The sequence below is a fragment of the Felis catus genome, chromosome D3 (genome assembly GCF_018350175.1).
Source record: "Felis catus isolate Fca126 chromosome D3, F.catus_Fca126_mat1.0, whole genome shotgun sequence".
Taxonomy (NCBI): Eukaryota; Metazoa; Chordata; class Mammalia; order Carnivora; family Felidae; genus Felis; species Felis catus.
Window position 1 is genome coordinate 40,975,172 of NC_058379.1, and position 17,242 is coordinate 40,992,413.

Genomic DNA, 17,242 nt, shown 5'->3' on the forward strand with positions numbered 1-17,242 from the left:
ACATTGAAATCCCATGAGTCACCTCCCCTGCCCCAAGAGAAACTTGGATTTTCTGGATGGCTAGTGTTTGGAACACTGGATTTGATATCTGCTTAATGAACTGTATTGATTATATGAGAGTTAGACTTTATAACTTGGGTGTGTGTGTGTGTGCGTGTGTATGTGTGTGGTGAGCAGGGAGACAGAGAAACCTAGTTTTCAGGATCCAGGCCCTCAGTGACCCTGACTCTCCTTACTACTCATATGCTGCCTGGGCACACCTCTTGTTGGAAGGTGAATGAATGTCTCTATCTTAAAGGAGATGATTTTATGGATTTGGAACATAAATGTATAAAATCTAATAGTTTAAAAAACCATGAAAAGATTTATATGCTTTGTTAGAAATTAGGAATTGAAAAAAAAGGTTTCCATAATTTTTAAACAAGTGAAGATAATTCCTTTATTTGGTAAGAAAAAGACCAAATTATTTCATATTTAAATACTCTGAAGTTCCAAAATCTGCTGGCCTTAATTTCCACCACTTATTTAAATTAGGGCAACATATTGACTACAGGAGTTCTTAGCCAAACTTGTAATCCTAAGAAATACTTTTAGAATCAAATCTTTCTGTGGAGACTCTAGACAGCATCTGGCCATTCCTTTTAGAGATGAGAACCCCAACAGAGGCTGTAAGACCTGCTCATGGGGCAGAAGAGAGAACTTGACTTTGTGTTTTCATGTCCTCACCAGTGGCAGGGGACTCGAGGAAGCCAAGAAGGCAGTCCTTCTCCATCCTTGTCCCTCTGCACTCTTTGTCAAAGGACCTGGGCACTAGTGTGGTTGAGTCCAAAAGATTTGTTTTTGTTTTTGTAAGTGAGAATTTTGTATGTTTATATTATTTCAACAAGGTTTACTAACAAACAGCGGTAGAAGATAGCAAGTCACCCTGTAGGTGGGGCGTGTGGCTTGGGGCAGAGCACTTTATACTGAACTAGGAAACCTCTGTGGAGATGGGGAAGCCTCCCCCTCAATCCCCAACCATAGCACATTTTGTCATTACTTCCTGCTGCCCGAAATCTTAGAACAACACTGGATGAATGGGTCCAAAACCAAACATGTTCTTCCTTCCAGCATGGACAGTATTCACAAAATTAAATATTTATTGCATAGAATTTTATTTCCTTACAGAAATGTGGTGTTGTTTCCTACGTGGGCAATTTGGGGGGAGTAAATTCTCCTGGAATTTCACTTGTTTGCCTCTTTAATCCTGATGCCACAGATGAGCTCACCAGTTGTGGAGAGTAGCATAGAGGCTCTGGCCAGATATATGTCTAGGCTTTTTGAAAATTATTACCCATTTTTGTATGTGTGCCCCTATCTATTGTCAGAAATGAAAGACTTAGAGACGTGCATACACACAACTATTCCACGATTCTGTAGAGTGCATGACTGAATTATTGAAGAAAAAATTATTTTCATTCAGCAAATCTTGTGCCACACTGGATCTGTTAGATACTCACTTTTTTTTTTTTTTTTTTTGCATTTACTAGTATGTCTGAATTGCTTGCTGCTCTGAGTTTGTAACACAACTGGACAGATTTCAGTAAGTGGCTATATAAATGCTGCCTCTTTTAGTTTATCCACATACCTGGTCCTGATTACATACTCCCTATTAGCTGAGCTTTTACCCATTTGATTGGAATAATCCCAATATTGCAGATTTGATCCAGGTGCTGGTGAGTCAGTCTTATGCATAGGAAAAAGAAGTCGTGATCCCATCACTGTCTTTAGATGTTACAAGTCAGGTGTCCGTCCAGTCTAGAGGAATTAGACACAGCTCTCTGAAAGGATTGAAATAAAAATCTTCCCTCACTTGGAAAAAAATTTACCTTTTTATATTCTTTGTTTTATATTCATTTCCTAGATATTAAATATTCAAAATCAGCCCATTTCTACTGAAGAAAAAATTATAGACTCCAGTTCTAGAGTAGATTATTTAAAAAAAAAATTTAACGTTTGTTTATTTTTGAGAGAGAGCGCGCACGCAAGGGAGGGGCAGAGAATAGGGGAGATACACAATCTGAAGCAGGCTCCAGGCTCTGAGCTGTCATCACAGAGCCCAACGTAGGGCTGGAACTCACTCAGGATCTGTGAGATCATGACCTGAGCTGAAGTCGGACCCTTAAATGACTGAGCCACCCAGGCACCCCTAGAGTAGATAATTTTTGTGTTTGTGTTTTACATAGCTAATTGAAAGTAGGGAAAATAATTTTTTTGGTTATTTTTCACTCTTGCTGGCTGTTCTAGAAAAATATATTTATTTGTCCCTTCTTTGAAACCTATTGCATTATCTAGAATCATTGTCTGAGCTCTCTTTGCTTAACTTAAGATATTTAGGGAAGGTATTTTTCAAAGGGTAGGAGTAACAGTATGCTGATCTTATTTTATTAGAGTACCATTTTAACTGTGATAAAATCATGTTTAGAACTTCGTGTGCCTTTGCTGTACCATCTTAACCATAGCTATATCTGTGTAGGAAAGACCTTCCTCAGAAATTTGCCTAAAGTGAATCCCAGGAAAACCTGAAGGGAGAGTTATGTAATCTCCAGAATGTTACTGCATTCTCTGGAATTTATCTGAACTTCATTTGAACTGCAAATAGGCTATGATAAGTTAGGTCAAGGGGCAGTAGTTAAGATTGTAAAAGTCATTTGTCATCTTTTATATTCTAACAAAGCATGAAGTCATAACCATTATAGAGTGATAGTCAGAATTTATTAGAAAAGGAATTCCTTTACGGGAAGTGAGGCAGGAGAGGAATAGGAAGTACACCCTTCAATTCTGTTCACTCCCCACTCAGTGATGTTCTCAAGAGGGGCTAGGCATTGATCCCTTTGCTTGCAGTCATCAGACACAGCTTGGTGTAAGATGCCATTTTAGGGTCTCTTGGGGCTTTAAAAAGTACCTATACCTGTAATCTGGTGGGGGCGGGAGGGGGGTAGCCTGGTCATCAGGATACCTCAGAGCTCCTCCGTGATTCTAGTGACAGCCAAGGGCAGAGATTCCCATTTCCTAGACAATTAAAGGGGGCAGTAGAGCTTAGGAATTGTTTTGTTTTGTTTTTAAACCTGAACTATAGACTTTATTCATATTTTCCCCCGCTAAAGTCTTTTTCTGTTTCAGGATCCAATCCAATATCCCAGCTTGGCGTTTGGTAATGTCACTGTAGTCTGCCAGTGACAGTTCCTCAGTCTTTCCTTATCTTTCATGACCTTAACACTTTCAGTGACTGTTGGTCAGGTATTTTGTAGAATTTTCCTCAATTTGAGTTTGTTTGGTGTTGTCTCCTAATAAGACAGAAGTCATGTATTTTTTGGCAACAATACCACAGACGTGATGTCATATCAGGAGTTCCATGATGCCAGTATGGGTTGTTGTTTTTTTTTTAAGTTTGTTTATTTTGAGAGAGAAAGCATGAGTGGGAGAAGGCAGGAGAGAGAGAGAGAGAGAGAGAGAGAGAGAGAGAGAGAGAGAGAATGAATGAATATCCCAAGCAGGCTCTTCACTGTCAGCGCAGAACCCAATGCAGGATTTGAACTCCTGAGCTGTGAGATCATGACCTGAGCCAGGGTCAGGCACTTAACTGACTGAGCTACCCAGGCGCCTCATCAGTATGTTTTATTACTGGTGAAATTTCCCAAATTGACTTGATTAAGGTGGTATCTGCCAGGTTTCTCTACTGTAAAGTTACTGTTTTTCCTTTTGTAATAAATATATATCTTTGGGGAGACTTTAAGAATATGTGAACATCCTGTTTCTCCTCAAACTTTTGTCCTCTTTTTTTTTATTTTTTTTTTTTAATTTTTTTTTCAACGTTTATTTATTTTTGGGACAGAGAGAGACAGAGCATGAACGGGGGAGGGGCAGAGAGAGAGGGAGGCACAGAATCGGAAACAGGCTCCAGGCTCCGAGCCATCAGCCCAGAGCCTGACGCGGGGCTCGAACTCACAGACCGCGAGATCGTGACCTGGCTGAAGTCGGACGCTTAACCGACTGCGCCACCCAGGCGCCCCTGTCCTCTTATTTTTAAACATCCATTGCATGCCACAGTTATTAACTGTAGTGTTCTAATAGTGGTTTTCTATCTCCCTTATTCTTTATTAATTGGAATTCATCTTTAAGAGAAAACTGCCCCTTCTCCCTGCTTGCTTGCTTGCTTGCTTGTTTGGTTATGTATGTATGTAGGTCTGTCTGTCTGTCTGTCATTATGGACTCATGAGTGTTTTATTCTGAGGTTATAATACTAACATTTTGTTGCTCAGATTGTTCTAGCTTTAACCTTTGGGAGCTCTTTTCACGTTAGCTCCTGTGTTCCTTTAACATATCCCTGTTCTCTTGATTTTGAGCACTTTCCTACTTTTCTGGCACTGTTAGATGCTCCAGCATCAACTTGTATTTTTCCCTGTCTCCAGCCCTGGGATCAGTTACTTCTTCAAGGAGCCATGGTTGTTTTTATTGGAAGAATGGTATTTATACATCAAGATCTGGGCTCTAGGTGTGTTGGTTGCTTGTAATGGTATCCTTGATTCCAGATCCTCTTAACAGAGAAAGCTAGCATGTTAAATATGTATTCTAGTCCAGGCATAAGCACATCTATATTTGTGCATCTGTCCATGGAGCCTTCCAATTCTAGTCCAATACTACAGTGTTCATTTTAGCCTTCCTTCTAGGAAATTGTAGTTTTAGAAGCTTCCCAAATGTTTATAATTAATCTTACTTGAGGATTGATGACTTTTGGATATGTAAGGTACATTGTGTACCCAAAGGCTGTTGTGGCCTTGTTAAGTAGTCTTTCTTGATGAATACTCTTTGTTGTTGAATCATCATTATTTTCCATTCTTAGGTTAGTCATCATTTCTTACACTGAAAATAATTTTTATGTCACTCCTAGCCCTTGTAACTAAGGGAACTCAGCCAGCTAGGAGAAAAAGTCCCCAGTTTTTTATAGAGGAGTAGAAACCAGTCTCATGGCCAGCATTTTTACAAAAATTTGTCAGAGAAATTGAGTGCACATGAGGGAATGTTTAGTGGTTTGAATACACAGGGAGGCCATGTGTATATTAGTATACACACAACCAACTCAAGTGACAAAAAGTTTCACAGTTGCACTAAAGCCAAATTTATTTGAGTCCTTGAATTGCCTTCTTTTTTGATAAGGCTGCCTGCATTCTTTTTCTGAAGCACAGCATTCTTTCTAAAGCAGGCACTTGGTCCATCAGACTTGCTGAGAGTAAACCCTCCAGACTTGGGCTGTTGAGGATGTGTAGACTGTGAAGTTAGGACCTGCACGCCCTTGTTAAGTTAGTATTTAAAGTAGGTGCAGTGACCTTCACATCCTCCTGGAGTAATTCATCTGACATGTTCCTACCTGGACTTAACCAGGGTACCATATGATGGGATGGGGCTTGAGGGGCTTTCAATCCAAGGAATTAACACAGGTGGGACAAGTTTAAAATGTCTAATTCATCTGTGACACTAACTGAGGTTCTTTGGGGGGCATGAGAAGAAAATGAAATAAGTTTAACATGTCTTTCCTTAGACCTACAAACTACAGGAACATGTTTATTTGTTCCCAGTCTCACGGCTGTTATTTAACTGTAGAAGTCATGATGTCAATTCCTGATGTCTAAGTCATTGAGTAAAAAGAACTTCAAATAAAGTCATAATGTTTCAAAGGAAATTGTGTTCTACGAGTGTCTGGACTAAAGAGATAGTCATCACTGAAAATACAACATATGATTTCCTTAGAAACCTGCTAAGATTGTGTGCCTTTCATGTGTGAAAGTGAGCCAGTCAATTAGATTTTAGAGTTCCTTATGGTTACCAGTGGTCATCACCAAAACAGGTTAGCCACACAATTCTCTTGTCCTAGAAAGTTTAGGATGAGAATGTGTTCCTTAAAACATATTTGTAACTGTAATATAATCATACCTTTAGGGCTTATCATAAAAAGCATAACATTTTTCATGTATGATAGCATGTGGAAGAATCATCATGGCTTTCTAAAAGCTACTTATGAAATTCCTATACATAGCTCTGAAAATTACATAAACTTATCAGCATTAGTGTTTTTAGAAGCTAATGGCCCCAGGATACAGTAAAAAGAGCCTGTATGAGACAGACACACCTGAGCTTTTGTCTGTGCATCACAGAGTAACTGACTTCATGTAAGTTGCTTATCTTCTCTGAGCCCCAATTTTATTGCTAGTATAATGCATATGATATTTACCTCACTTAATTGTGAGGATTAAATGAGAGGAGGTATATGAAATGGCATTTGGAAGGGATAAATGTTAGTGCCCTCTTCTCTTTTTTCCCCCATCACCTCCCCATGGCTAATACTAGGAGGAATATGGAGTAAAATCTGAATTGTTGGTTTTTTCAAGCATATGCATAGCCTAAAAGTTATAGTGTGAGTAAGTAGTTTGAATTTTCACCAGTGTTAAGTGAATCTTTATTTTAAGCAACTCCCACATGTGAAACTCTAAGCCGTAAAACAATCCAATTATTCCCACTTTGTAAAATAATTTAAAGAATGATTTTATTTATTTATTTATTTTTTCAACGTTTATTTATTTTGGGGACAGAGAGAGACAGAGCATGAACGGGGGAGGGGCAGAGAGAGAGGGAGACACAGAATCAGAAACAGGCTCCAGGCTCTGAGCCATCAGCCCAGAGCCTCATGCGGGGCTCGAACTCACGGACCGCGAGATCGTGACCTGGCTGAAGTCGGACGCTTAACCGACTGCGCCACCCAGGCGCCCCAAGAATGATTTTATTTTAATAGCAAACTCCTCTGAGTACACTGAAGATACCTTAAAAACAGTAGCTGCAAAATCACCCTTGCAAAATATATCTAAAGCAGTCTCACTCCTAAGTTATTTACCCAAATGAAATGAAATTATGTTCACACAAAAGCCTGTACACAAACATTTTTGATGGCTTTGTTTGTAATCAGCAAACACTGGAAACAACCCAGATGTCTTTCAGCTGGTAGATGGATAAACAAACTTTGGAACATCCATACAGTAGAATACTCAGTACTTAACACCAGGGGACAAACTGTGGATACCTGCAACAATAATGATTAATCTCAAACGCATTATGTTAAGTGAAAGAAGCCATATTCAGAGGGCTACTGTATGGTTTCATTTATGTGACATTTTAGAAAAGATAAAGATTATAGAGACAGAAAACCAGATCAGGGGTTAGCATGGGGATTGGATAAAGTATTGACTTGCAAAGGGGCATGGGGACATTTTGGGAAACTACCTAGTTGTGTATTTTGATTGTGGTGGTTATTACATGATTGCATGGTTAAAACTGTACACTAGAAAAGTCTTAATTTTACTTTATGTAAAATGCACCTTTATTTTTTTTGGAAAAATTTATTTTGAATAGTTCAAGGTGTAGCTATTTAAAATTTTAAAGTTGCATTTCATAGCTGACTTCATATGAACATTTAGCTAGAAGTTTTTATATGCTGATAGGTATAACCATTAGAGTAAGGTTGACTAAGTAATAATTTAATGTCTTTCATGATTATCCACTGAATCTTAAACTCATTACATTTCCTAATGATTTTACTTCTGTGTTTCTCTCTCATCTCTGGTCAGGTTAAATGTCACCTGTAACATAACCTGTCACCTCATGTTACAAATAGATTAGAACTGGGCATATTTTAGCCATGACAGGAAAAAATAACTAAATTATCAGAAATTGCCTTTGTTTCAAGGCAGTATTCTGTAATTTGGGAAATGAAGGGAGAAGAAGAAATACAAGAACAAGAACAATTAAATTTTACAGAGCTGCAATAGTTTGAAACGAGTTTGGTCACAGGAGTGATGTGGCATTTGGGGCAAGGTTATTAGGGCCCACTTTTCCTTAGTGTGCTGCTCGCTACTTTAGGATCTACTCAAGGAATACCTATTTTATTACGTATAGTGAAGTCTAAAGATATGTGTAAAAATGAACATTTAATTTTTTTTGCTCTGCATCAATTACATTGTTAAAGTATTTTTTTACAGTGCTGAACATTAGGGAAAAGAAACTGTTGCTACCAGCTGTTTACCTTGAAGGCTGTGCCTTATAGAATTGTAATTTTGGGCATTTTCATGTAAGTTAAAACTTGCTCGTAGGAGATGATCACCTGAGTCTGTTCCGTTTCATGCTCTTTTCTGTAATTGTCTTTGGTCACAGTATGATCTTTGTCACTTGCAGCCTTACCTCTGCCTCAGCTGACTTCACCACACTGACTTCCCCTGACAGACCAGTGAGCGGTCCCTTCTTCTACAAGTTGCTGTAGAGCTGCTCAGCATTCTTCAGAGCAGTTTGCATGGATGTCATTTGTTCTCACAGGGATATTTTTAGATTTACCCGTAGGAGGTGGGTGTTGTTCTTAATTGTCACTCACATACAGTAGATTTATGCAGGTTTTTTCTGTAGAGTTTAAACCAGCATCTGCCGAAAAGCATTGGTTTCAGAATATCTGAGCATCACTTTTGAAACATTGGGTTGGTCCCGGCTATTCTTGGCATTTTTCTTAATGTGTGGCTATGTGTATATATACATATATCTTCATTTACATCTTGAATTCTCTCATGTTGGTTACAATACAAGACATTGTGTATATTTTTCCCTCTCCTTGCTGATTCTATTCACTAGATCTTGTATTCATCGATTCATACACATTCATCTCAAAATACTCATTAAGAACCTCCCTTTGTTAAGCACTGTGCCAGGCTTTGGGGAGACAGTGAAGCACACAAGAAGCAGCATACATACTTTTACTTTCTTTGTCAGAACTTAGAGTTTGGAGGTGCATAAGCAAATGACTGAAGTGTGGTGAGTGCTTATGTGCTGCAGTAGGGAAAGGGCAGGGCAGCCACAAACCCCTTCTTGCCACCTGCTGCTTTCTTCTCAGCCCTTGAGCCCATGCCTCTACCTCCCCCCACCCCCATTTCTTTCTCATCTTTTGCATTGTACTCTGTTTGTTCACAGTCTGTTGTGGGCACACTTTATTTGTTCTCATCTCCTCTTCATCCAGGAAGACTAAAACCTTGTTCCTCTTATAAAATGTTAGATCAACAGCCAACAGTAGTAGTTGGATAGATTGAGAAGAAAACTTAGGTTGGATTACGGAGGATTGGCCTGAAAATTATTAGGTCAGTGACTGGGGGTACAAAGTGGGGAATTGATGGTTTTTGAAGATGAAATAGGTGACATAGTCCTTCTTCAAGTGTACCTGCTGAAAAGCTAAAGCAAATACTTGTGTAAAATTTTGGTCCACCACTAGGGAAAAAAAAGTATATTGCTGTGGTGGCCAAGTGTCTTCCCTTTTTTCAACCTTACTCAGCCCAAGATAATTGTTCATCTACTTTGTAGATAGTGAGTATGGTGAAATCATAGAGAAGTGAGCCCAGTAAGCAGAAATCTTGGCTTCCAAACTTCCTTAAAGAGAATATGTTGTGACATATTTGAAATCTGAATTCATCAACTCACCAGCCAAGTTTAAGGCCAGCCTCATGCTTTTTCACTTAAAAAAAAAAACAAAAAACAGAAACAAGAAAACAAAAGCAAATTGTCAAATCTCTCTGTGGTACATATGAAATTAACATTGTGTGTTTATATTAAAAAAAAAAGTCTGAGCTCAGGGGAGGAAGGCTTTCACTAATTTTCTCAGGGTGTTTTGGCCGGGTTGGGGGGATGGGAGGGGTGTTGTAGAGAGTTCCAGGTGGCTTTTTCAGGTCAGAATCAGTATCAGCTTATCTGTATTTAACTACTGTGTTGGTAAATATCAGAATTGGACACTAAGCCAGGCAAACAAAGAAACTTATAACCATTCATCAGTCAGAGAAATGATGAGAGAGCAAGGACTGGGGCTATGTGGCATCTCAGTGTCTTCAGCTGGTGGGCCTTCTGGATTGTTGCTCAAGTAGCTCAGCTAGTTTCTTACTTTGGCTCTCCATACATACCTCAAGAATATCTGTTTGGGTCAGATGTCTCCCCACCCCACTGTCAGCTGTGCCAAGGCCTAAGCCCCAAAGTACAGATTTACTTTGTAAATCTACTAGGGATTTACCCCTTTGTTTGGGGGGGGGGGTGGAATCTCTGAGAGCCAAAATCATTGTGATCCACAGGGCCTTATTGTTATGCTCTGAGCTAGCCATTGCATCTTGTATCTGTTCAAATTCTGAAACAGGAATATTGGGTCAGAAAATTCTCTCTTCAGGGGCACCTGGGTGGCTCAATTGTTTAAACCTCCAGTTCTTGATTTCGGCTCAGGTCATGATCTCACAATTGTGAGATTGAGCCCCACATTGGACTCCACACTGAGCATGGAGCCTGCTTGGGATTCTCTTTCTCTCTCTGTCTCTCTCAAAATAAATAAATACATATATTTTAAAGAAAAGTCCTTCTTTGGACACAAATGGAAGAGCATTCCATGTTCATGGATTGGGAGAACAAACATTGTTAAAATGTCTTTACTACCCAAAACAATCTACACATTTTATGCAATCCCGATCAGAATACCACTGGCATTTTTCACAGAGCTAGAACAAACAGTCCTAAAATTTGTATGGAACCACAAAAGACCCCAAATAGCCAAAGCAATCCCAAAAAAGAAAAATGCAACGGGAGGCATCACAATTCTGGATTTCCATCTATATTTCAAGACAGTATGGTATTGGCACAACAGCAGACACAATGGAAAAGCATAGAAAACCCAGAAATAGACCCACAACTGTATATGATCAACTAATCTTTAACAAAGCTGGAAAGAAGATCCAATGGAAAAAAGTCTCTTCAACAAATGGTGTTGGGAAAACTGGACAACAACATGCGGAAGAATGAAACTGGACCATTTTCTTACATCATACCCCAAAATAAATTCAAAATGGATGAAAGACCTACACGTGATAAAGGACACTATCAAAATCCTAGAAGAGAACCCAGGCAGCAACCTCTTTGACCTTGGCCAGAGAAAATTCTTACTAGACATGTTGCCAAAGACAAGGGGAAAAAAAGCAAAAATAAACTATTGAGACTCCATCAAGATAAAAAATAAGATATCTTCATCAAAATAAAAAGCACAGGGAAGGAAACAATCAACAAAACTAAAAGGCAGCCTACAGAATGGGAGAAGATATATGTGGTAAAGGGTTAATATCCAATATCTGTAAAGAACTTCAGACTCAACACCCAAAAAAACACATAATCCTTAAGAAATGTACAAACGACATGAATAGATGCTTTTCCAAAGACCTCCAGATGGCTAACACACATGAAAAGATACTCACCATCACTTATCATCAGGGGAATACAAATCAAAACCACGATGAGAAATCATCTCACACCTGTTAGAATAGCTAAAATTAACAACACAGGAAACAACAGGTGTTGGGAGGATGCAGAGAAAGGGGAACCCTCTTACACTGTTGGTGGGAGTGCAAGCTGGTACAGCCACTCTGGAGAACAGTATGGAGGTTTCTTGAAAAGTCAAAAATAGAATTACCCTATGATCCAGCAATTGCACTACTGGGTATTTACCCAAAGGATACAAAAATACAGATTCAAAGGGGTACATGCATCCTGATGTTTATAGCAGCATTAGCAACAGTAGCCAAACTATGGAGAGAGCCCAAATGTCCATCAACTGATAATGGATAAAGAAGATCACTCACACACACACACACACACACACACACACACACACACACACACACACACAGGAATATTAGCCATCAAAAAGAACGAAATCTTGCCATTTGCAATGATGTGGATGGAACTAGAGTGTATTAGGCTAAGCGAAATAAATCAGTCAGAGAAAGACAAATACCATATGATTTCACTCATATGTGGAATTTAAGAAACAAAACAGATGAACATATAGGAGGAGGGAAAGAGAGGGGAACGACTGTAAGAGACTCTTAAAGATAGAGAACAAAGAGGATTGATGGAAGTGGGTGGGGGGGTGGCCTAGATGGGTGATGTGTATTAAGGAGGCCACTTATGAGCACTTGGTATTGTATGTAAGTGACGAATCACTGAATTCTACTCCTGAAACCAATACTGCACTGTATGATAACTAGAATTTAAATAAAAATGTGAAAAGAAAAAAAAAATCCCCTCTTCTCACCTGTCTATCACAATGGTTGTTTTTGAATTGTGTGGGTTGTAATTAGAGAACGAACCCCTAAGGAGAGCAGTCAGAATTTTTATAAATGAGGGGTGCCTGGCTGGCTCAGTCAGCAGAGCATATGTCTCTTGATCTCAGGGTCACGAGTTCGAGCCCCATATTGGGTGTAGAGATTACTTAAAATCTAACAACAACAACAACAAAGTTGTAAATGAGTTTTTGACACAACCACTGTCAGTCCTAGAATTCAAGTCTTATAAAATGATCAGGCCAGCTATTTGTTTCTTAAAATGTATGGAATTCATGGTGCTTGGGTTGCTCAGTTGTTTGGATGTCCGACTTCAGCTCAGGTCATAATCTCATGATTTGTGAGTTCGAGCTCTGCATCGGACTCTGTGTTGACAGCTCAGAGCCTGGAGCCTGCTTTGGATTCTGTGTCTCCCTCCCTCTCTGCCCCTCCCCCACTTGCATTCTGTGTCTCTCAAAAATACACAGTAAAAAAAATAAAATATGAAATTCAAGGTCTATTAAGTTTGGATTACAGGTCAAGGTAATAAGATACTGTTAAAGGACAGGATACATACGTTAGCCCATAACAACTCAGTTTGCTCAAGCTGAATCAGGACTGGGAAGAGAAAGTTCATGCAGTAGAGACTGAGTTAGTTCCCAAACATGAATACCTATCAGAATCGTAAATAACCAATCCTTAAGACCCCAATTCTAGTTTTTTGTGTTTAGATTGGGGGTCTGGGAATCTATACTCTTAAGCATCAAAACTTGATTCTGTTATGACCAGAGATCTATCTAGTCTTTGGAAATACTAACCTCCACTGTGGTCCTTCTCAGTTTTCTTCACTTAGAGGAAAAAAGTTGGTTAGACATAAAAAGGCCTTTGTGCCTTCAAACAGTGGAGTTGATATAAAAAATAGGGTTACTCTTTAGAAAGACAGCTCAATCTACTGGGTACTGGTTAGAAAACTAGATCCTCCAAAGAACACCACATCCTGGCTAAGTCTGTCTCTCAGGAAGGAATCTTTTGAGTTCAGATGCCAGCTCAAATATTTCTAGAACTTTCCTGTACATCTTCTCTGAAGAAAGATGCAAGACAATACCCAAGGCTTTAAGCCTTCTTGTAATGTATTTTATTACAGACTGATTTTGGAGGTAGCAAAAATAGGCATGGAATGTTGTCATAGGATCTCTTGCTTTTACAAAGAGCGATCCTTCCGTAACCTGGCTCATCTTTATAATCAGTTATTAAACTTCAAAAAAAAATTCAAGAAAATTTGCCTTTTGAAAAACTGTTATGGATGATTTTCATATACACAAAATTTTGAACCAATGCAATAAGTGAAAATTCTTGAAGTTCAGCCTTAATAGGAAGTTCCCCACCAAAACTGCCCTTTTTATTTCCATATTTAAGTTCCATATTTCAGCAGTATTTAGTGAATCCCAACTACATGCCAGATGTAGCTCTGTCTAGAAATTGTGGCGTGATCCTAGCCAGCTGTTTCCTTTCCCTTAGCATTGCCTTGGGTCTGTCACAGGTCCTACTGATTCTGTCTTCTCTGCACTTCTGCCTTTAGAGCTGTGTCATGTCTTACTTGAATTGTTTGTACATTATTCAGGAATTTTGCTGGGAGACCCTGGGTTTTAGTTTACACATTCTGTACATGGGGACTAAATGGTCATAGACACATTGGAGAGCCCTGTTCCAACTGCCACCCTGTTCTGCAGGACAGAAAGGGAGCTGCTTTGATCTTGAGGAGACTTGGAGCAGTAAAATTTGTGCAGCTATCACATTTCCTCGTGGACTTTGGTTTCAAGGAGATTAGATGGGCCTCAGTGGAGCCCTGGGGGTGAGGCCCTCTCCTTCACCGAGGGCAAGGGCTGTTCCTTGTGCTGCAGCTATTTCCTGTTTCTTATTTTATAAAGTGAGAGTCAAAAAGCAGCTAATTATAAAATAAGAAAAATTAAACAAGTTACCATTTTGCTGTCATGGGGGATAAAAAGCTGAGTGGTACAAAGTAAGACATTTATTTGAGTTTAAATGGCCAACGGGTGGCTTTTCCAGGAAGACTGGTTATTTGTCAGGCTTAGTGTCAGTTGTCTGAGCTCACTCATAGATGACACTGTTTTGAATAGTTTTCCGTTACATAGGTCTAGCTAAGTTCTTTGTGATCCCCATAGTGTCTGCTAAGCACAGAGTAAATGTTTTAGAGAATGTCTTGACAGGATGTGGGCAAGTCCTCTGGGGGACTTTTCACCCCCTGACCTCCCAGACCAGGGAGAAGCTTGCAGCAGATGCTACTGTGTGTGCCATTGCTCTTTCATCTCCTACTTTCAAAGAGGCAAAGTTCTCAGCCAGTGGTGCCCTCCAGGCTTATGTTTGGCCACCTCTAAGAGACTCTGGAATTCATAGAGAGCTGTAGTCTTAAGTACAACTTGAGTTCAGCCTCAGGTCTCTTGTCCTCAGGGTTACCAGCTGATCTTGAGAGCCCCATGATTTTAAGCTACTGGTGGGAAATAGCAAGAAGGTTGGGACCCCGAGTGCAGTAGAGCTGGTTTCTAGTGAATAGTAATGGAAAGTTAAATACCTTTTGTCTCAGTCTAAATGTAAAATGAATGAAAAATGTCTGCCTTGGGGCGCCTGGGTGGCTCAGTCGGTTAAGCATCCGACTTTGGCTCGGGCCATGCTCTCGCGGTTCATGAGTTCAATCGCCACATTGGGCTCTCTGTGCTGACAGACCAGCTCAGAGCCTGGAGCCTGCTTCAGATTCTGTCTCCCTGTCTCTCTGGCCCTCCCCCGCTCGCACTCTGTCTCTCTCAAAAATAAACGTTAAAAAAAAGTTTTATTTTTAAATAAAGGAAAATGTCTGCCTTACTTAACCTAAATTCTCTTTTTGAAGATCAAATTAGGTATGTTTGAGAAAGTTCTTGAAAAATATTAAGTGCTACTCAAAGGCAGAATATAAGCTTTGGTGCCTGGAGGAGTTTGGTCTAGGAGCATAGGTGTAAGCCAGAACGTGTTCTTCTGTCTGTTTACTGAAGTTTCTAGAAGCTTCTGTTCCCCCACAGCACACTCCTCACATCTGTGAGCAGAAGGTTAGAATGTTGAGGGCAAGTTCTTAGACAAAAGCAGTTCATCTCTGTCCATAAGCTCCAACCACACATGATCTCCCAGGAAGTCCACTTCCTAATCTTGAATTGTGGGTCTAGCAGGCAAGTTAGTAGTCAGTGCTACCTCTCATGACAGTGTGCAGAAAAGACTTGAAGGGCCAAGTAGTATTAAGTAAATAACATTCCAGGTTCTAAAAGCAACCCACTTGCAGCAAAAAATCTGGGGTGGGGGTGGGGTCTCATCAAGGAATTCAGATCAGTGCTTTAGAGCTTTTCTATCACTGAGACATGCAGTAAGGCTGTAGTGAGACTTGAGTTTGAATATCAGCTTCACCACTTACTGTGGTGACCTTGGACACTTTCGAACCTCAGTGTCCTCATATAAATGGGAATATTGATACCAAACTCCAGATACTTGTGAAAATTACATGAGATAATACACAGTTTTCCATAGCACTTGACACATGAGGGACATGTAACAACTGTAGTTGTGTTTGTTAGTAGCTGTACTTCTAAGTAGTAATAATATATTTTAATAAGTACCTATATCCCTTTTCTTTAGCAAAAATTGTTTTTGATTGAACATATCATCTTTAAATGATTCTGAGCAGTTTTTATAGAAAGAAGATCTGTATTTGAACCTCGTTACTGATAGGTTCCGTTTATAAATCTCTACTACATATCATGATGGGTTGCTTTAGTTTCTTTGATGCTTAGGAAAAGCTACTAAACAAATCTTTAAACTACCCATTTATTCCAGATACTAGTGTATGTTTACTTGTAAATTTTTGATGAGAAATATCTGATAGTGGGCACCTTCATTCATGAAGGACTAATTCAGTCTATTGAATTTTACACATAAAGAGCCATTTGGTTTCTAATAAGTATGTTAGTTAATTTCTGTCTTCCGACTCTTCCCATTTTTAGTTCACTGATCAGTAAGTACCTCCCTGTCTCGGGAGTTCCCAACATCTAACCCAGCCTATGGGAGCCAGTGCCTGGACCTAAACACACACTATACATTGTATACACTGTATATTAGTCAGGCCTATCTACACCACTGTGTCTAGTTTTGGATCTCCCATTTAGAGTAAGTTCTTTAGTTTGTCATAAAAGTGAAAGTAAACCCAGTCATTTTAGAAGAATGCTTAGCTCAGAATAGATGAGACCTATAGTTGCACAACAAACTCTTTGGTGTATAATGGTATTTAGAAGATTCATGGTGACTTCTAGTGGACATAATGCTAGGGCTGTCTGATATGGTTATCAACTTCTTGGTGAAAGGAAAGAATCTTTGTCAACAGGAAGTACCCCAACATTGAAAAACAGTACGGCAATTATGTTGTTTAAGAGGATACTTGTCTTAGCTTGGGCTGCCATAAAGAATACCACAGACTGGGTGATCTGAACATTTATTTCTCACAATTTTGGAGGCTGACAAGTCCAAGATAAGGTGCTGGCCAATTTAATTCCTAGTGAGGGTCCTCTTTGTGGCTTGCACACTTTCTTACTGTGTCCTCACATGGTAGGAGGAAAGAACATCATCTCTGGTGTTTTTCTTTCTCCTTATAAGAACATTAATCCCATCGTAGAGCCCCAACCCTCTTGACCTCATCTAAATCTAATTGTCTCCCAAAGGCCCCGCCTCCAAATACCTTCACTTGGGGGGTTAGGGCTTCAACATACAAATTTGAGGAGGAGACAGGTTCAGTCCATAACAATGCTTAACTGTTTTAAGCCTTAATTTTATTATCTTTAAAAATAGAAATAATATTTACTCATTCATAAGGTAGTTCTGAGATTATGTATACACTTAGGAATTTGGTACATAGTAAGCTCTCAAAAAATTAGTTGCTGCTATTCTGATGATTAACTTTCCATATTTCAGGGGTGTGCTAGAAGCACTTTTGATATTTGTTGAAACACTGGGCTAGATAAATACTT

The 17,242-nt window shown here is 39.4% G+C and overlaps 1 protein-coding gene across 4 annotated transcripts in view; it reads left to right on the forward strand.

Moving 5' to 3' along the window:
- The window catches only part of LPIN2 (lipin 2), an 84,842-nt gene that overhangs the window by 21,993 nt on the left and 45,607 nt on the right, over positions 1–17,242 (forward strand). The window contains exon 1 of one of the 4 annotated variants that reach the window (XM_045041650.1): positions 8,290–8,424. The exons of the other annotated variants lie outside the window; for them this stretch is intronic. The gene's annotated coding sequence lies outside the window, so the exon portion shown is untranslated. Of the gene's footprint in view, positions 1–8,289; positions 8,425–17,242 lie in introns of those variants that run through there. 4 annotated transcript variants of the gene reach the window in all.